The sequence below is a fragment of the Athene cunicularia genome (assembly GCF_003259725.1).
Source record: "Athene cunicularia isolate RWA chromosome 1 unlocalized genomic scaffold, athCun1 chr1_part1, whole genome shotgun sequence".
NCBI lineage: Eukaryota > Metazoa > Chordata > Aves > Strigiformes > Strigidae > Athene > Athene cunicularia.
The window spans coordinates 82129456-82151253 of NW_020799091.1; the positions used below are offsets into that span (position 1 = coordinate 82129456).

The 21798-nt window shown below is 36.4% G+C and overlaps 1 protein-coding gene across 2 annotated transcripts in view; it reads left to right on the forward strand.

Annotated features, from left to right (window-relative positions):
* The first annotated feature begins 578 nt into the window (after window positions 1-578).
* CDKL5 (cyclin dependent kinase like 5) overlaps window positions 579-21798 on the forward strand; it is a 110856-nt gene continuing 89636 nt past the window's right edge. Inside the window, exon 1 of one of the 2 annotated variants that reach the window (XM_026842661.1) lies at window positions 579-646. The gene's annotated coding sequence lies outside the window, so the exon portion shown is untranslated. The remainder of the gene's footprint in view (window positions 647-21798) is intronic. The other variant, XM_026842668.1, reaches the window with a different exon arrangement.

The window sequence follows — 21798 nt, forward strand, 5'->3', positions numbered from 1 at the left end:
TAGTCAGCACTGATACACTCCAGAGAAATCATAAATGTGCTAAGAGTTAGGCAAGCAATGGAAAGGCATTACTTGTTCTTGTGGGAATGAAAATATATAGCCTGGTCCCTTTCAATAACTTCTGACTGAAACCTGTTCTTCTCTTTGCTGTTCTAAGTAGTAAACTTTTCCCCATCATTCTGCATCTCCACAGCAAATTAAAAGGACTAAAATCCTAAGGAGAACCTGAGATGATGTATTTTTACATGTTTGGTTTGATCAATGTTCTGCTTGTATGTGTGAGGTTTTATAGCATTATATCATATTATTCTTTGAGTTATACTGCACAGTGTTCTGTTATGGCTTTTTAGACTTGACAGTCTTCTCTTTGTAATATAGAGAATTTAAGCAGCTAATAAGTAATTTGCTATACAAATAAAATCACAAAGGGGAGTTAATCCACTGGTGAGGCAAATGTTGGTAACCTCGAATGTCTTGAAGAGTCATTTCAGGCTGTGTGCAGCATCTTCAAGGGAAGTTAAAGTTCATTTTGTATCTGTTTTATGTTTTGGTTCCAAAGGAAGATGGCACAGCTCCTACCGCTTCTTCGGTATAGGAAGTTAGCCCAGTGAAATCATTCCATTCCTGGTGGCCTCTGATTGGGATTGTAAGTGAATAATCTATTGCCTTCGTTTTTATTGATGGATCATTGGAACTGTTTCAAAACAAAAGTTACAATTCACAGGCATTTGTGGATTTGTTTGCTGAAGTAACTGTTTCCATTGTGGTCTGCACAGCAGTACCAATTGGCCTCAACCATTTTGTTATGTTGTATAGTATTTTTTAATTTAGAAGATGTGGGGAGTAAAGAAGGAAAGCTTTTTTGTTTTGTTTTTGAATAGGAAGCTGTAAAGACGACATCTTCAGGAGATAAGTCACTTTGCACTGAAAGACAGAACAGGCAATTCACCTTTGGTAGAATAGGTATCGAAGCCAACATTAGCAATACTAAGTTTAAGAACTGTCTTAATTTAGGCATATCTGAAGGGGCTCTGAATAACAATGTTTACAAAACTACTAGCTGCCTTGAAATGTGGGCAGGAGCAAAGGAGTTTCTCAGGACTAAGGAGGATAATGGCAAATTAAATATAGGAGTTAACCATGGACCAGGACATGATAGAAAAAGAAAGGGATAACATGAAGTTTTGCAGTCCTCCAGCTGAATTTGGGAAGCACCTTTGTGTTGTCATGTAATACCCTCAGACACATTATGCACTATAATTTGAGATAACTCCAAAGGTGTCAAAGAATCACAGAAGAGTTGAGGCTGGAAAGTACCTGTGGAAATCCAAATCCCCTTCTTAAGATGGGTCACTTTGAGTGGGTTGCTCAAGGACTGTGTCCAGTGCCATTTAGAGCATCAACATGGAGTCTCTGCAACCTCTGAAGGCAGTCTGCTTCAGTGTTCAGCCCTCCTCACTGTTACAGTGTTTTCTTATGATCAGATAGAACTTTCTTTGTGTCAGTTCATGCCCATTGCCACTTGTCCTTTCAGGGACACCTCCAAGAAGAATCTGTTTTTATTTTCTTTACACTCTCCGATCAGACACTTAGTAAGTCTTTTTACCAGTTGACCTTTTCAGCCATTTCTACTATACATCCTAAATTGATAAGGTCCCCCTGTGGTCACCTGTCCAAAGTTCTTGACACTGCAGTGTAGGGTATGGAGAACAGCCTGTTGACTCATAAAACCACTCTGAAGACTCGAGCATTCCTGGAGTTCCTGTTGTACCATCTCATGTTGAGGGCTTATGTAGTTGCAATTCATACTGTCTCTTAGGTTTTTGATTACTTTTGCTGTAAGATTCAAAACTTTAGCTGTTTTGATTCTTAGAGCAGTTTTGTTAAATAAACAATCTCATTATTTGTGGATCTTTACTAAGAAGAGTTATTTTCAACACTGGAAGTTCAAGATTAAATTAATCATATTTATGAAAATAGCATACAAATACTTCAAAATCCTGTAACTCCAAATGACCTTGAAAAGTTATCTGCATCTATACATCACTGAACTGGTTGCTATACTTCATTTGGTTTTCAAATTTAAAGGAAAAAAAAATGCAGTTCTCTGACTTGTGAGATGAACCCTGCTAATTTGGCTTGTATTCTGAAAGTGTTTTGAATGACTGAGAGGCTGTCGAGCATTTTTTTTCTCTCAGCCATCAGTGAGGTTCACAGATGTTGCTTATGCAGTTATAAACAATGTTGCTCAGCAGCTTATGGTCTGATCACAAGACACTACATATCCTTTTCAGTCTCACTAATATATGTTCAACCTGCAGCTGGTTAATTATCTGTTAAGCACTTCCTCTCTAATTCATTGTTAAACTCCTGCTTATTCTCTATTTCTGTGGATTAAGTTTCTAAATTAACAAAATGACAAGAGAAACATGACAATTTTATTGATATGACCAGGATGATGAGAACAACCGGGTTAGTCTGTAGCAGCCTGCTCTTTGTGCTGACATTTCATCCCAAAGGTTTGAGTTGCTAAAGGTTCTAGTCATGGACAAGCAATGTTATTTTTTGTGAGATTGCCATGGTGATCAGGCAGGTTGTGGAGCATGGGGAAGAAATATCTTTTTTTCAATTTATGGTCTTAAGAGAAAAGGGGAATTTGGGAACCCCCATTAATCTGAAGATGATGGGATTTTTCATATCTTGCCAATACTGTTCTACTGTTGTTAAAACTGCAAGGGGCAGAGCACAGTAGCCTCAGTGTTGTTCTGCCAGTGTGAAATTGGTGAACTAATCCTTGCTAGCATTTGAGTTTATAGAGTATCTTTAGTTTGCAGGTGCTTGTGGTGCATGTCTGAGTAACTAGGTAACCTCAGTAGCCTTCTGTGAGTGTCTTGTCTTTTATCACAAGACTTTCCAGCTGTTGCTGGAATTGTGATGCTTCTAAGTATTTTTTACCAGTTTACCTTCTCGGCCATTTCTACTGTACCTCTTAAATGCACACAAACCAAATAGCATGAATGTAACATGAGAAAAATTCTTCACACTCAGTTGAACGTTTTTTAATAGTCTTCTGTTGCTACAGCAGCTGATCCAAGAACTTTTATGCTGTTACTGCAAGTTGCTTGTTGTTACTGAGGCTGACTTGCAAGGCATTATGTTTCTCTCTACAAACCACAGTGTATTTGCAGTGATCATGATTAATGTAGGATAGTATAAATTAAAACAATACTCTGTTTATCAGTTGTTGTGGTTGGTACAGAAAGAAGTAACTCCTAGTATTATGACTGCAATGTTGCATTATGAATCTGTTTAGATGTTCTTAAAGTAGTGGTTAAAACCTGTATGGAACTGGATCATGTGGAAGGGATTTAATACAGCAAAAGTGCTTAACATATATCTATAGGCAAGGAAGTTAAGTGAGGCTGTGTTAGAGTTGCTGTGGGGAATAATATGTATTAAGTCCAGTTACAGCTTTATATAGACAAGTTCAGCACCTGTGCTACTGACACAAGCCTTTTAACAGTGGATTGGTTTCTTACAATGAATGATATCCAAATTAATGAGATCTTGATGTCTTCTCTCAGAATTTTGTAGTTTGGCCTGTAAAATTAGTGTGTACAGTACTAAAAATCAATGAAGTGATTGTCTTTTCTTACATACTGAGTTTTAAAAGTGGATATCATACCAGAGTGGGACAATTTGTAGTTGAGTAAGACAGGTGATTATAGTGATCCCTCTTTTTTTTTTTTTAGGGTAAAGCAGTATAGAGAAAATATCAATGCTGAAGGATCTTCTATAAAACTAATAATTGGATGGAATGCAGGCTTAGTGCCCTTCTCGTTGTGTGCTCTGATGCAAAATGATTTGCCTACCGAATGTAGGGGCACAAGGACGTAGTAACTAAGGAGATAACCACTGCAGGACAGCTTGAGATACAAATGAAACTCAAGATTTTGCTGACGTTTGAGTTCTTGGAAAACAGCATTGCCAGTAATTAACTGGTGCATATGATCAAATATCTTCTGCTTGTCTCCAAGGCTTCCATCTCTAGTTTCAGTTTAACTAAGCTGCAAAACAGGTTCCCTGATCTATATTTAAACAATATTTAACTGCCAAGGATGATGGTCCCAAATACCATTTTTTAATTGGTGTGTAACATTTCCCTCTTTACAGGAACACAAAGGTAGTTCTGAAATGGAATCTAATAACTTCAGGTTTTATAATTACAAGTAGAAGTTCTAAATTTTATTAGGAAAATGTGTTGTCACAATTAAGCATTTCTTCGTAACTTGATCATTTACTGTAGCAATACTCTTATGTAGTCCTTAATGACCATATGGATATGGTGAGTGATGCTAAACCTTAAGGTAAATAAGTATTGTGATTGAACATTGAATCACGTTTTCTTGGCATGTGTATGAATCCAACTATCAGTATTAATCTGCAGCGTTAATCCAGGAAGCAGAATTTCTTAATGCTTTTCATGGTAGTGAAATGACAATTTAGCATCACCCAGAAATAAGTTTTAAAGATTCTGGTGAGAGTATGCTGAGCCTCTACTTAGTACAAACCAATATTAAACACTTTATGTCTCCTCTCAAGCTGTAGAGTTTTATTTCTCTTGTTGTGACAGAAAAAAAAACATGCACGTAAAATGTATTAGAAAGCTCCAGTCATAAGAAGCTGTGATAAAAATGGATATAAAAGGCTAAGGTTGGAGACATTTTATCCCCATTACTGTTCTAGAAAATGCCAGTTTTACTAATGAAACTTCTGCTCCTTTCAGGTAATCCTGAAAATGTCCTACTGAGTAAGCAACTGGCAGTCTTCAGCTTAAATTACATTCACATCTGTTTTAAGTCTGTATCAGTTTGCTGATCTAAGTTTTGTGGTAAAGAAATTATACCCATGCAATATCTAATGAATTGCAGTACTTCAGAAGGGAGTGGTTTCCCCACCCCATATGTAGGATTTGAAACAGTTTCCTTGGGTAATCGCCTTTCATTTTGTAGCCCATTATCTTTCCCTTTTATTTCTGTTGTATTGAGCTTTTGTTACAGTTCTCCTTTATTTCAACCTTTCCTGTTTCATCAGCAGCAACTCATCTGTTCTTGATTGCAGGTCACATATTACATATAGCAGAAGTCTAGTGTATCCATGATTATACATGAACTGCTTTTTTAATTTAACCCATTTTGTTTCATTTCACTAAGTGAAACTTCTGAAGAAACAGTTTCATCCAGGAAAGAAATGCTTGAGTAACTGATATGGGCTTCTTGATATTGTCTTAAACTTATGGCAGAACAGAAGAAAGTTTAAGAAATTAAAAAACCCCAACAAAAACCCAAACAAAAACCCCAGATCCTAGTTCAAGCTTTGTTCAAAGGTGTGGGGCTTTTTTAGTTCTTCGGGTTTTTTGAGACCACAGGCCTCTCTGTTTATGATTTGTAATCCTTAAGGCTCATTTGAAGAACTTTTTTATTTTAAAGGTCAAAACATATACATGTTAATCAGTCTTTTGTTTATCTTGCAGTGTCAGTTTTGTTTGTCAGTAAGAGCTAGGGTACCACCAGTTTCACACTGCATGAATCATATTGAATCCATCCCTTTCTCTTTGTCTCAGATCTCTGAAATGGAACAAAGCCTTCATCAGTATCATGGTTGTGAGCTTGAAATTTGTAAATTTGAATACTGTAACAGTACTCATACCCTGTAATATATACAGATTTGGAGATAAAATGTGAGATCTATTAGTTTAGAATAGACGCTGATATATATGGGAGTTTTTAAGCTTACTGAAAAAAATGTTTCTTTATCAAATGCACAAAAAGAAAAAATTGAAACATCTAGTCTTACTATTTTTTTGGTGGGGTGTTGTTTGGGGTTTTTTATGTAGACAAGTCTGGAACTACTATCTATAATTAAGGTTCCCAAAACCTCCCCTTTAAGACACAGCTTTTAAATTGCTTATAACTTTTGCCAAATGTGTCTGGACTGACAATTTTTCTTTTTATTCTCTCCACCCTCCCTGTACTGGACGACTGCCTTAGCCTGATTGTTTTAAGGATTTGCATGTGGTTTGGTTCTGACTTTTATTTAATTCAAGCCAAAACACTTAACTGTTGAGAAAGTAAGTCCTTCAGAAGAAAAAAAAAGGTTTATTTTAAACACCTTCAGTGCTGTTATAATATTTAATAAGGAATGGAAAGTTTACTTTCTCATGGTTATGCATTTGGTCAGGTTTTCACAAATAATGGTAAAAATATGGCCAGGTTTCATACACTTAAAAAAAAAATTTCAAAGTTTCAAAGTTTCTGTTTGAATGGGCTTATTATGTCTTGGAATTTAGCAGTTACCTGGATCCAGAGATGAAAAGCCTGAGGACAGTAGAAAATTGATTTAAGTTGATATGGAAAGAGGGCTTAAGGTATAGGATAACAGAGTGAAGAGGGGAAGGAGAAGGTATTTGAGGACAGGGTAGAGAGAGATTAATGAGTATGGGATAGAGGAGAACAAAGTTGGGAGAAAAGTATAGTAATTAGAGCCTGCTGGAATGCCAGATTTTGGAAGGGAGTCTCTTCAGTCTTCCTCTGCTGTGAAGCCTGGTGGCAAGGTATATCTCTTATACCTTTCAAGTGCTGTTTCTTCAGAGAATCTTAGACTAGTTGAGGTTGGAAGGGAATTCTGTAGGTCATCTGGTCCAACTCCCCTCCTCAAGCAGGGTCACCTAGAGTCAGTTGCTCAGGACCATGTCCGCGTGGCTTTTAACTGTCTTCAAGAGTAGACACTCTGTAACCTTCCTGGGCAACCTGTGCCAGCTCTGTCACCTTCACAGTGAAAAAGTGTTTCCTGATGTCACAAGGCATCTGGTTTTTGGTTTGTGCCCATTGCCTATGGTCCTGCTGTTGGGCACCACTGAAAAACTTGTGAAAATTCACTTTTCTGTGGGGGCAATGATTGCTTGAATGATGATACATCTGGACTAGCTTTTGAACTATCTACAAGCATCATGCAAAATGACTTAATCAGCTCTTTAAGTTTGTGCACACTGTCTGGAGAACTTACATAGGGATATGCATGTGTGCATATAGGCAAATTGTTAAAAAAATTAGAGTAACAAAATAGAGTGCTCAGTTAAGAAGTGAGAAAATTAAGCTGGTGGCTTCTTAATTTGTGACCTACAGTATTAGCTTTTTAGTAATCATACAATTGCATACTCATACTGAAAAGGAGTTAAAAAAATTAGATATTGAATAACTGATTATTAAATAAGTATTGCACATTGTGCAGAGTGAAAAAAGCTAAAGAAAACAGTATTTAAACAGTATTTACAGTGTTTGAAGGCTGATAGGAAAGCAAAGTAATTTCTCATCAGCTCTGAGTATCTTGATCATTGTATGGTATGAGCACTTGGTACAATTCTCTGATTTTGTGTTATACTTAGAAAGATGGGTGCTCCTGTTTGACCAGACTGGAGTGGGCACAAAGTTTAAAATTTTTTTTAGTACTTGTATCTTATTTTAGATATCTTAGTTTTTAGCATTTCATTTAGTACTTCAGTACTTTGGTTTTACTTTTCTTGAAATCAGTTGCAACCATGACCGTACATGCTTGGAAAAACTTGCTTAAGCTGTCAAGATGGAACCCATGGAAGAATGACAGCAGAGTTTTTCCATGTTGTACGGATTTTTTTTGGTAACATTTGTTTTATGGAGTTTCAATACAGTCCATTTGGAAATAACTAAACATATTGACTTGTTTGTCATATGCTAGAGCTTCTTGAACTTAATTCCAGAAACTTCCTGGCCATGTAACTGTCTCATTTGTGCTGACTTTCTTGTTTATTAGAGGGTATAGTTAATTAGTGTGAGGGTGAAGATAATTTAATTTTTTGTTGATGATTTTCATGAAACTTGGCTCTTCCTTAATAGTTTGCCTGTATTGGGGATTTTTTTTTTAACTGAATGGGTGGGGGTCCAAGTACAGTTTTTTCAAATGCTTAAACATCTTTTATTCATTGAAGGTGAGTTAATCTTCCACTTCTTTGTATGTCGTAGGGCTTTTAAAGAAAACAAAATGTATCTATTTTCTCAGGATGATTCATATTGCCTCAGTGTATTTATATCATTCTATGAGTCTTAAATATTGACTCTAGTATAAGAATATTCTGCCTCAAGTACTAGAATAATGTTATCCCTTACACTAAGAAGGGAGGGATGGATACTGCATCTTCATGATAGTTACTCTGTAGACATGTATTCTTGTATAGACTTATGGGGATGCTGATCAATTGATAAGCTTTATTTTTGCTTGCTCCTGTTCCCTCATCGCTGCACCTTAATGTTCTATATTTAGTATCTGTAGACATTGAATTAAATAGTATGGGGTAATGATATACCCAGATTTAAGTATGACATGGCAAACACATTTGTAGCTGTTAAAACTAAGTGCATTTACTGCTTCTCAAAAGTACTTCCTATCGTTCTCAATGTTTGCTCAATCTAATCAGTTGCATTGGAACACAAAGTGGTTTTTTAAAACACAGGTATGATTTTTACCAGTGCAGTTGTCATGCTACTAAAAAAAATGTTATGCTACTGATCTGTTAATGATACAGTAGAGATTTAGTTACTTCTGTTTAGATACAGAATTAGAAGACAACCTTGAATGAATTTGTAGTTTTGAAATATTAAATGTTAACCTAGACTGGGTTAAGAGGAGATGTCTGAGAATCTGTGTATTCTAGGTAGCTTGATCTGTGTGTTGTCTCTGATGTGAGGCTGGAACTGTCATCTAGCAAGAGAAAACAGTGGCAAGATTCTGTAAAAGCTTTGGTCTTTTTGCTTGGAGACATTGTATGAAAGAGCGTTATTAATCTGGCAACGTGGGATCCAGATGTCAAAGCTATTCCTGAGTGTCTCTGAGCCTGCTGTGATGGTGGCCTAAAAGGAGAGCAAAACTTTGTGGGGGGAGGAGGAGGAAAATCTGCTCTCTGTCTTCATTATGTAAAATTTTTTTGTTTAAAAAAAAAAAGAAAAAAGAAAAAAGAAAAAGTAGGTTTATTTGAAAGATTTTGGGAAATAGTATCTAATTTCAAAGAAGAAAACCTAGTAAGCTTGCTGGGATTTTGTCCTTTTTTTTTTTTTTTTTTTTTAAAAAAAAAAAAAAAAATTTTTTTTTTTTAAAAAAAAAAAAAAAAAAAGCCCCAAACCCCAAATAAATTAGTGTAAAATCTTAAACGAGAATGACTGACTACTATTTCAGCCTGCAGTGGTAGAGGTGGTAGAAACAGGGATTTGCAATCAGCTGTGGATACTTGGAATTGCTGACAATTTTATATGGATCTGTAGCAACTATAATTGAGTACACAATTGTATCCTAAAACATTTTATTATTGTCTTGCAAATATTTGTGGACCCTTGTATTTTTATTAGTTTTGGTTTTCAGTTCAATGTTCTTCTATAAAATCAAACTAAAAACTCTAGTGTACTGTACAGGCTTCTATAACACCCAAGTAAAAACAAAATCCTGCTGAAACACTGTAAAATAATATTATGGTGTTTTACTCTCAAACACATGCTGCACTTACCATGATAGAGACTGTTTTCTAATGACGAGGTCTTGGCCAACTTCTGTTTTCTTCTCTCTGAGCAGGCTGACCTCTGCAAGTACTTACTTTACAAACCAATAAGCTTGGTTTTCTGTCTGCAATGTTCATAAAATTTTGTTAGATTTTCTTCTTTGAATCAGGATGAGTGTTTTTTTAGGTGGGGATTTTTTTTTCATTTAAGGAATAGCTAATGTAGTCCTATCTGTTACTTTTGATGATACATGGAAGTTTTCATATAGTAGAGCCCTGAAGTACTTTAATTGGAAAGTATGTTAGGGTAAGGGGAGGGATAATAACGAAAGTGAAGACATGATAATAAATTATACCAAACTAACTATGTAAGAAAACCTCACCTGAAAAATCTGTGTTACATTAACTAAGAGTTAATTCTGATAAATTTCTGAAAATATCTGAAATATTCTTCCAGTCATTTCAAGGATAATATGTAGATTTGAATCAAAACTACATGAACTGACACTTGAGGGGAGTAATCAGTAGGGGATATGTTCCTTCATATTTTTTCTCATGTGAAAAATTGGTATATTAAAAATTACAAGGTCTTGGAACAATTTTTGCTTAAATGAAGTCAACAAGGATGTACTCTATCATATTCAGATGGAATATGTTGCCAATGTTATTTTACACCTTTTTGCCTGTACTGTACTGGCCTGACGATCATTACAGCAATCTGAAGCCAGTAATCTTTTGCTGTTCCATGTATAACGAGTTTTTTTTGAGATTTGATTGAAAAGATAAGAGACACATGCTATTTTTTGAGTATGGTACTTTTTCCCTTTTGTGTTTGAATTCAATATTAATTTTTTTGTGAAGACTTGTCCTTTTTTAAAAGGTGCACTGCATACCTGTATGTATACTGAATACTTCCATGTGCAGTATGTTAATTCAAAATCAAACCTTTTGTAACAGCAAAAATAAATGTTAAGCTGTACAAAATTAATATCAGCAAAGCACCTTAACATAAAATAATGTGCTACTTTCAAGAAAAAGATCTGTAGTATTATTGTATGACTAAAGTATAAAAATAAATATCATGTGTCTTGCAAAATATCATCTCTTGTCCTGAAAAGAATCTTTGTCAATGCTTTTTGCTTACTGTACCTATTTAATTTAGTTGACTGTAGTCCCTCATTACAGTCATTGTTCTGGCTACTGATGAAGTTATTTTAGAGCACAACTCTTAAAAGGTCTTAAGTAGACAAAAACATTACCTTGAAAAAATGTTACTTTTTTTGGATTGAACAACATGAAAATAAAGGCAAATTATTTTTCTTGGGCCTAGAGAAAGTACAGGCTTTATATCTTGTGTGTGGAATTTCCAGTCATCCATTTCTGTTGTGGCTTATTTAGATGGATTGAGCTGCAAGTTCTGTGGAAGACTTGCTAGCAGTGGGGGAACACCTTAAAAAGTACCCCACAATCTCAGTTGATTTTGATTTGATTATTCAGCTCATGGGTTGTATCTTCTTCTGGAACACGTTTGTTGTGTACTGAATGCATTTAATTGAAGAAACCAAGTAAACACAGAGCTTTTTAGAATCGTAATTTTGGGGATTGACAAGCACCTTTTCCTTCTGCATCTTTATTTGCAGGCTTGGAGTGGCTCCCAGTCAACTGCTGAGGTCTTCCCTGAGTGCAAAAAAGCAGCTATCAGCCAGAGTGATGCTAAAGAAAATAGAGAGATTCCACTTAGGTTGACTGCAGAGAACAAAAACTTAATTTTCCTTTAGAGCTTTTCAAGACTAATTGTGTGCCATTAGAGAAGCTTTTAAGAGGAGGAGATGGCATGAAACTTAGAACTACATTCATAGACTTCAGTTTTCTTAGCATAGGCATACTGTAATAAGTTGCTATGATATTGGAAGATAGTGCCAACAATTAAACAACAAAAAACCAACCAACTTGGGCAGTTGAATTAGCTTTGTTAAATGTAAATGTTAATACAAGAATGTTCAGTACAGAAGCTCCCTTGAAACTGTTGAATAATTATCTGCTCATCCTCATACTCTTAAATTTGTTGATTTGGTTTGGGGTTTGTGTGGATTGCTTTCTTGTTGTTACTGATTTGGCTGTAAATATGATACAGCATCTTTTGATTTTTTTATTCAGATGCTATAGTCAAAGAACTCCTGTCATCATGTTGTTCTAGCTTATCTTTTTAGGAATGCTTTGCAAATAAATATTATAGACTAAGTCCTGAGCAACCTGATTGAATGCCTCTGTCCCACTTTGAACGACAGCAGACCAGGCATCTCCTCTGGTCCCTTCCAGCCAGAATTATTCTGTGATTCCAATCTGGTGTACCTCCTTCATAGCTCTGCTGCTCACTTATGGGAACCAGTTTTTATTTTCCACAGGCTGGGTGTGGTTATTGGTATACCATCCAGATAGTTTCGAAGACAAATGCGTCTTTACATTTTTCCTCTCCTGTTATTTTTCCATGTAACTATTGTACTATGTAGTATGTGCATAGTTTTATAAACATATATGTGTGTATATAAACAAATATACTGTATATATATGACAAGTGGTGCGTTTCTGGCTGCTAACAGTTGGTTGACGTATCAAGAGCTTTTTGCATCTTTGCTTCTACTGTCTGACAAGTTATGTGGTGTCAGGAGTTTATTGTATGAAAGCTGATACTTGCAGCTTCAATTATACGTGTTTAGAAGCTGGTTAGTAAATTGGCAAGTGCTCTTCAGTGAATTAAATTACATGTTGTAAAGGTGAACACTTATAATTAAGGTAGCATGTTTGAGTGTAGCTGGTTTACACACTGATGCCAAATAACCTATGAATGTTGAAAAGCGTGATGTTTTAAGTTACTTGTTGAAAGAGAAGCTCAGTGTAGGTGTAGCTTTTCTGGAAGTAAAGCCTTTAGCAAATGTTGGTTCCTTTCTTCCAGCCATAAAAGTTCTTATCTGAGTTTCCTACTCTTTTTCGGATCTGGCGAGCTGTTGAAGCGCAGTATTGTGGTTACAAGAATGAGCATAGGTACTTGCTTTAATCATAGTGAAGATGTCCTTGGCCCAGAGATGTGCCTCTGGTGTGGTCTCACTGCTGTTTTTCCTGTTCTTGTATCTGCATGTGCACAGAACTAGAAAGATTTTTTGTGTTTTGCTGTGGAAAAAATGTGTGTGGCTATGTTTTTGGAATGATGGATTGTTACCTGTTGCTTCCTGATGACATTAGTTTGGACAGTATCTCTAAAAGTGCTGTAATACTCTATTATTGTACTCCCATTGCCCCAAACTACTCTTTATATTTCACGTTTAAAGTAACTTACTTGAAGGAATATTAGGATTGTATGGTTTCTCTGAGCTAGGTTTCTGAAGTTGTTTTTCCTTACTGCAGCAGATCTTTTTGATGAAGGACATTAGAGCCCTAGTATGATGTTGGGACTGAGACCCTGGGTGTCTAGCAAAGAACGCAGTGGAGAGCTTTGTACTCTTATTTCCTGTTGTCTTGACTTACTATGTGAAAGTTAATTGGTTGGTGTTAACTGAAGGCTTATCAAAATTTTAGTTTCATCTCTGTGTGGAATTTAATAGATATCAGAGAGCCTCTAGTGGTGTGGCTGTGCTTTACTCTTCAATTCTCAGTGGTCTTAACTGATTTTTGTGCAGAGACTTGGTGTTACACTCTGAGAAGTTTTTTTGAGGATGAAAAATAAAACCTCAAAAACTGACTTGGATTAGATCTAAGAGAAAACTTGAAGTTATCCTGGCTTTTTTTCATTTGTACTTGAAGCCCTGAGTGAGAGAAATGGTGTTTCGAGATCAACACAGTCATACACTTTGGCAAGCCATAGGTGCTGATGTCTTTACTATTGTCAGTAGGTAGCTTGCTAGTGAGGATAGTGAATGCTGTAGTTCTACGCCTGTGAATGAACTGGAACACAACAGCAGTGGCTGATGCTTTATATTGTTGTGGCTTTGGTTTGTAGATTTTTTTTTTTCCTAAATAGTTTACATAATCTTACTATGAAGAATGTTTTCAGTACTAGACAGATTTTTACTTCTTATGGCAGTAGATTTTCTTTAAAATGTTACCTTTAAATGTTGTATAAATTTTATTGGGGAAAATTATTATTTTTTTTAGTTTAGTGTAAATCTACCATCACAAAACTTGTTTTTAACTAATTAGGTTAGAAATTAAAATAAATCAGACGTTACATATTAAAAGCATGTTTTCCTTGCCAAATTCAAACTGGCACATTCTGTGTGCAAACAGTTTACATAAATGAAGCTGAATAAATCTAAATAGGGCAAAACTGCTGAAAGGACATCAATTAAATTAGCTCTGGGTTTTTTGTATGTATTACACTTGCTCAGTGGGCTTTTGACAGTACCTCTGTTACAACTAAAATGTGTTGTATTATGCCTAAACTTTTAGTCTCAGGTTTTTGAACTTTGAAAGTTTAATGTTTTGTCACTTTAATTGGATGCTTGAGACAGGGTTGAAGGCTGCTTCTCCTTTTTATTTTCACTAAACATTGATTTTGGTATGTTTGCTGAGGAAGTAGGCATAAGTTTACAAACAGTGAGGAGATCTTGACTGTGTATAGTGTGTCTGAGGAGGGGATTTCCCTTGTATAGAAGAGGATGGAAACTATTTTTGCTGGCACAGTGTATTTAAAAAGTGGGTGAGGATAAGAAATCTTTTACTTCTGCTTTTGGAGTGAAGTATTGCAAGATCTCATTGCTTCGGGTTTTTGTGTGCAAATTAATTTGTCTTCCTAATAATGACATTTGACATTCCCTTTTTAAAATTATTTATAAAACTATTTACTGGGCACAAATTAACATAACATTACTTATAAAAAGTTCATCAGCACTTCTTTCAGCAAACAAAATAGTTACTTTTGTTTACAGTATGAATATCTGTGAATCTTGGATTAAATGTTTTGCTAACCTTTTTCTTGTGTGATGGATATATATGTTAATGTTAATGTGCTGGGAAGTCTTGCAGAATGCCTGAAGTTAACAATGTTCAGTATTCTATTTTTAGTCTTACTTTGCTGCTACTGCTGCTTGCAGGCTGAATTAGAAGTAAAATCATTGCATTTCACCACCACCGGAGCTAAGGATACAAAATTATTTAAGTTCTCAGTTGGCCAAGTTAGCCTGCCAAGAAGCAAGTCTGTAATAGTTGGAAAATGTGCTGATGGATTCCTCCCCACGCTACCCCCAATTAATTGAACCTCAAGAGCTGGAATATATTTCTGAAGTGAATTGAGAGCTGCTTATTGGAGCAGATTCAAGTACTATAAGGAGAAGTTCTAAGGGAAGAAAAAAAAGAGGCTTACATTTACATAAGTAAAAGGGCTGATACCTCCTCCTCACACCCCCAAACAAGATGAGAATGGTATTAGATTTTGCATCTGTTTTTAATTGCAAATTAATAAAAATGGCATTATAATCTGCTTTCACATCTCAGGGCAATAATGACAGACTTTGTATTTTGAGAAACTGCCTCTTTTAATGCTGGAGACTGTCGATGTTGTTCTTAGTTGTCTTCATGTTCTCCAATATGCTGGACAGATCTCTTACCTGTGACTTGCATATCAGTTATACCCTGCTGCAGGTGCAGTTACTTTGTTAATTCATGAGCTGCTACTTTTATAGGTTTGTAAACATGTAATTTCTTCCGTCTGAAGTGTTGCTTTACTTTACATGTGTTTTCTATGTACAGCTTTCAGAAAGCAGTTGTCTGTATCAGTATTCAAGTCTACAGGTCTGTGTGGGATCTGTTTTTTTCTTGGCTTTCTTAGTGCTTTTTCTGCATGGAAGAAGTGTCATTTATTACTTTAGTGGCTTAACCTTTTATAGCAGATCTGCCAGCCATGGAGGAACATATCCATCAGACCCTTTCTTCATTCTTGTAGAGTTCAACTTGTGAAGTTATACTTTTTTTTTTTTTTTTTTTTTTTTTTTTTTTTTTTTTTTTTTTTTTTTTGCTTGGGCAACTTGGGACCTGTTTAAAAGTGCTAACGAGGGATTAAGTTTTGATTTGGAGGAAGCTTTTAGCTTATGTATGATTCATTTCTAGAAGGTAGAGATTAGAAGAGGTAATCCAATTTATTCACATTCATTTTCAATAAAGAAAAGGAACATGATCATTTAGCTGAAGTTCTAAGAAAAAAACTTACTGTATGGAGGAATTTGTCCCCTGTCATTGGGAGCAGGTGCTTGCACATGTGCATTTCTCTCTGGATATATATGTAGAGATAAAAAACCCCCATTAACTATATATGTCTGTATAGCTACTTGTGGGTCTATTTGTGAGGGGCCAGTCATACTTGTAGGAACAAATTAGCCAAACCCTCATTTTGTCAAGCTGAGCAAAGTGTAATCATGTTTTTAATAAAAAGAAAAAGGCCCCAAAAGACCCAACATACAGATAGATAGATAGATATAGATATAGATATATATAAAATGTACTGTTCTAGGAAGATGAGGGGTTTGGGGGATTACAGATGAGGGGACAAAGCAAATGACAGAAAAGCATACTTAGATTGGACCATTGTTTGGACTAAAAGATGCATCATGACAAAAGATGTTGCATTATAACTTTTTCTTGTTTAATTTCTTGAAAAAGTCAAAGCTATTGCATACTCCCCCAATGACAGCAGTGACAGTCTTCAAAAGTTAATCTATAAATTAGGTGATAATTTTTACTCCCCCTTTTTTTTTTTTTTTCTCCCTTGAATTAGCACGTTGGACTGTTTTATCCTCCTCCTTGTGAAGTTAACTGTTTTCTTCAAGATTAAGTCATTTAAATGTATTGTAAATTCTCCTGCAAGCAGGGTAAGGGAAAAGAATCATGCTAATCAGGTAACATTGACTAAAATTTTGAAGTGTTACTAAATGTGAAAACTGTCATTATTGCGCTTTTTTTTTTTTTCTGTATACTGGCTTTCTGGGGAAAAAAGTACATATCCATAAGGTGACAATAACAGATTTTATGTCCATTTTACATTGCAGGTAGCTGATTAGATTTATTCTTTTTAAAACAATAAGCAAGGCAGGGAGTGTAGCCTAATTTTCTTACCATTGTTCAGTATTAACAATGGAGAAGAGAAGGTGGCTTCTAAAGTTGGGTACTTAATGCAAATTCATTCGCTTGCATAAGCTACAGAGCAATAGAACATAACACTGTCATTAAAACTGACTCATAGCATTCAACAGAAAGGTGTGTTTCAAGCTTTAAAAGTGCTAAGAGAATTACTGCAGTCTAGTAAATACCTTGCAGTGGGAAAAAATACTTTAGCTGTTTTGTTGCAAAATGCTGTCATGCAAATTCTCTTGAAAGTATATTGCCTTTTTAAAAAAATCAGAGTATGCAAGCAGAGAAACGGAGTTATTCTAAACTACTAAGTATTTTTATCAGTTGCAAAATGGATACAAATAGACTATGAAATGCATTTAACACCCATGTTTGAAATTCCAGCTCAGAATGGAGACTCTTACGTTACTTGCCTTTATAAAAATCTGTCTCTAGCAGCAGGTATTCAGATCTATAAAGTAGTGTTTTGGTAGGTTGGGTTTGGTTGTGTTTGGTTTTTTTGAGATATGAGCAGATGGGAATAGGAAATGTGTATTCAGCACCACAAGAGGCATAAGTGTTAAACTTCCATTGAAACTGGTTTAGTATGCAGTCTCAGCAGCAAAGAAAGTGGTATAATCCAAAGAAGATTACAAGAATTATATTTGACATTTTGTCTGGATTACAGAGGAAAGTGGAGATTACTCTTCTAATGTTAAAGGCACAAAGAGAATGCTAGTGGAAAGAAATAATATAGTGCAGTAACTTAAATGTTTTCTCCCTACCTGCTGGGCAGTGACTTCTTTGATTGCATGTGCTGTTAGGCATGGGGTCAGTGTGGTGTTGCTTTGTGATTACTGCATGTGGTGAATGATGAAATGTCTTGATATGTACCCATTCAGTTCTAGATTCTTGTTGACCAATATTTAGGCCTGTCATTATTTATTTATATATATATATATATATATATATATATATATATATATAGTTTTGTACAACTTGCTTACAGAAAACGAGAGGTAACTGTTTCAGCTTTTTGATTTGAAGAGTCTTTCACCTTAGAAGCTTTCTCACAGCCTCTGTCAGTAGATATAACTGAACTTCAGGAAGTTTTTCATTCCTCAGAGACATGTGTTGCCAGCTCTTACTTTCTTCCATATTTTTAACTTTTCTTTTACAGAAAATAAATAATAATGATTTGCTGGGAGTAGACTTTTGTGTTCAGATCTCCCAAATTCTATTTCCCTTAATGTTACAAGACTATTTGTACAAGAATTAAATAGATATATTAGAATCAAGAGAGTCAGCTATGCAAATATTGACTTTTGGGTGCTGCAACTCTATTTTTTTTGTAAGCTAATATAAATCTCAAAACTCATGATAAACTCATTGCTCTTGACTGAAACATTCTAGATTTGTTTTCCTCTTTCATTCCACAACTTCCCCATACTAGCCTTTCACTGTTTTCTGTGACTCCCTGGGGTAGCTCCCCTTCCTCACCCATCGTTCTTGCCCTTTGCCAGCAGCATTGCCTTCCCTCTTTTTTCGCTTCTCTTCCCCACTCTATAATTAAACTTAGAAGACTCAAAGGACAGAGAGAAGCATGAAGGATGAAAATCCCAATTATGAGGGTTTTTTATTACCTTTCCTTTGGCAGACCTGCCAACACTGTTTACTGTTTAGATGCATCTCCCTCTTCTCAAGACCTGTTTTTCCAGGTCTTCTTTTGGGTCACTAACATATCCAGACATGCTTTTGCTGCCCTGAGAATCTCCCATGCAAAAGCCATCAGCATACCAGAGAGAAGCTCTACTGGCACTTGTGAAGCAGTCTGCTTGGGAGAGAGGCCATGCACCTGCCATTTCCTAGTTATCTTCAAATATTTTTCTATTAATAGATAAAATTTCTAATCTGGATGATTCTTCAGATTATAGAGACTAACTTGTAAATACTAGATTTTAACTTTTTTTTTTTTTTTTTTTTAGGTAGCTCATGCCTTTCAGTAGAAAATTCTTCTATTTGTTTAGAGACATGTTTGCCAGAATAATAATGTTGACTAGGACTGTGGCATTCTTTCACTGGGCTTTTATTTTAAATACTAAACTTTTGGACAAAAATAGTAGTTAAGCATGCTTCATTAGATATGTAAGTTTTGCAAGTATATTGATGGTGGTGGATGAAGTTATAAAACAAGTACGGGCTGCATTTGTATTAAGTTTGGCTGAAAAGTGATACTTTTGAGGGTGTTTTTCATGTTATGTGATATTTAAAATATCTTTTTTCTTTTAACTATTAAATGGAAACCACTAGGCTGCCATGGCAAGTGAAGCTATTACTTGATTTTATTTTTTTAAAGGCATTATGGAGGCTGGCATTAAAAGTGTTGTTTATTATTAAAAAAAAAAAAATATTACCACATCTGGTTTCCAGAGATTAATCAAATTGTCTCCTAATGTTTTTGAAGTTTTTTCCTGAGTTACCTGGTAAGACTTTCATTTACTTGTATTTTACCACAGCAATTCTGTTCATGCAAAGAACCAATACCATAAAGATGTAATGTTTGATACCATGCTCTAAGTTATTTTATAACAACCACCAGAGGCCTTCAACATAACAAAAACGTTTCCGTATCAAAGAGCTTGACATTAAAGACAAAACCCAAGAATGCATCTAACAGTTGAAATAAACAGAAGTGAACATCATAAGTGATTAAAAGTCTTTGCAATTAAGTTTCTCTGCTGGGTTGACTCTGTCCGGACACCACATGCCTACCAAAGCTGCTTCGTCACTCCCCTTCTCAACTGGTCAGGGGAGTGAAAACAGAACAAAGGGCTTGTAGGTTGAGGTAAGGACAGGGAGAGATCATTCATCAGTTAGTCATGGGCAAAACAAACTCAATTTGGGGGAAAATTAATGTATTACTAATCGAATCAGAGTAGAATAATGAGAAATAAAACTAAATCTTATAAAACATCTTCCCCCCACCCTTCCCGTCTTTCTGGGCTTAACTTTACTCCCCATTTCTCCTCCTACCCCTGAGTAGCACAGGGGGGTGGAGAATGGCGGTTGTGGTGACACGTTTTCTCTGCTGCTCCTTCCTCCTCAGGGGAAGGACTCCTCAGACTCTTCCTCCGCTCCAGCCTGGGTGCCCCCGGGGTCACAAGTCCTGACAGCAAACCTGCTCCAGCGGGGCTGCTCCCCTCAGGTGCTGCCAGGAGCCTGCTCCAGCGTGGGCTTCCCACGGGGTCACAGCCTCCTTCGGGCACCCACCTGCTCCGGCGTGGGGTCCCCCACGGGCTGCAGGTGGAGATCTGCTCCTGCGTTCACCTCCGTGGGTGCAGGGGCCCAGCCTGCCCCGCCATGGGCTGCCCCACGGGCTGCAGGGGAGGGAATCTCTGCTCCAGAGCCTGGAGCACCTCCTGCCCTCCTCCTTCCCCGACCTCGGGCTCTGCAGAGCTGTTGCTCTCACATACTCTCCCTTCTCTCTCCGGCTGCAATTGCTGTCATTCAGCAGCTTTTCCCCCTGCTTCTTTCTCCGTTACCCCAGAGGCGCTACCACCGTTGCTGATGGGCTCGGCCTTGTCCAGTGGCGGGTCCGTCTTGGAGCCGGCGGCATTGGCTCTGTCGGACACAGGGGAAGCTGCTCGCAGCTTCTCACAGAGGGCACCCCTGTAGCCCCCCGCTACTGTAAGCTTTCCAGTACAATTTCATAATACGGGGTTTGAAGTCTTTAAAGTTTGAGAAATAAAGTTTTAATCATAATCTCATCTGTTCAAATATAGAATTAGAGATACCAGGTTTAGAAATAACAATTTTTCCACCGTAGCTTAAATTCATAGGGGAAGGGTATACAGGGGGGAAGTATTCTATAAATTTCAGTAGTTTTCTCAAATGGTTTCTTTAAGGCAGTAAGTCTCTCCAGTGGTCCAAGCCTGGTTGCAGTGTTCCCATTCAGCCTTGCTGCGATCCAGGATGTCACTGTTAGCCTTGATAATTTTAATTTCTCAGTTGCCTTTAATCTTTATTGAAGGTAGGAGTTGTACCAATTTTCTTGTAGCAGAACTGCCCCCTGCCTTGTAGCATACTAATAGAAGCATGTGTCTTCCAACCTAGAGTTCACTTGCAGATTTGCAATTTGAAGAGCAGTGGTGGCTCACTTTTTTCTGAAAAAGAACTTCTGCTTTAGCTAATACTCTAGTTGTTTTAAATCCATGACGACTAGATCTTAGAATTTTTAAACTGCCAAGTGCTGAACTGTCCTGACTGTAGTAGTTTTATTTCATGCTGTATCAGACAAAAGTGGATCTTTTGCTCATTGAAGAGATTTTTGAGTACAGATATTCAAAAGCAAACAGAAGTCACAACAGCCTGTTTTCACCACCACCACAGTTTCGTTATAATTTCAATAGAACTTAAATTTTGTGTTTAGGTAAAACAAATGGTACATGAATGGATATGAGTAAGTGTTGCTCCCAGCATATTTTTTTCTTGTATACAGATGAACTCTTCATTAGAATCCATTCACTGATGCAGTTAGCAGTGTTGGAGATAAGCATATGATCTTGTGCAAAAGATAATATTCTGGTCGTCTTTGCTTTTGCCTGACTATTTTCAAGTTGATTTTTGCTGCTTTTAGATGAAAGCTCTAAATTTGTGGGTTTGTTTCTGTAATTTTTTTCTCCACTGGGAAGCTGTTTACACGTTTTTGCAAATTGACTTGGTTACCTTAATTCGTTTTCCAAATACGTTTGCAATAATTTACATAACAAACTCAAGTCCCCCTACCTGAAGGTGTTCTAGGCAGCTCAGCATGAGGGCATCTGTTTTAACATTGCAGGTTGATGGCTCTGTTGCTGCACTTTCTCTGCAGTGGATTTACACTGAACACAAAGTTTATTTCAGAGTTTTCAGTTTAATATTCAGAGTCCTAACTAGAGCTGCCCTTGGTACCTGATAGATTGCTGGTGCTGTTTCTGTGGTGCTGCATTCCAGAAGACTCAAAGCTTTCAACCTCTGTTTCAAGGAAGCTTATGTTAATTAAGAGGAATTGTTGGGATTTCTTTTTTCTTTTTAATTCTCTATCTGGAATGTGAATATTTTTATTGAACTTCAGCTTATTATAA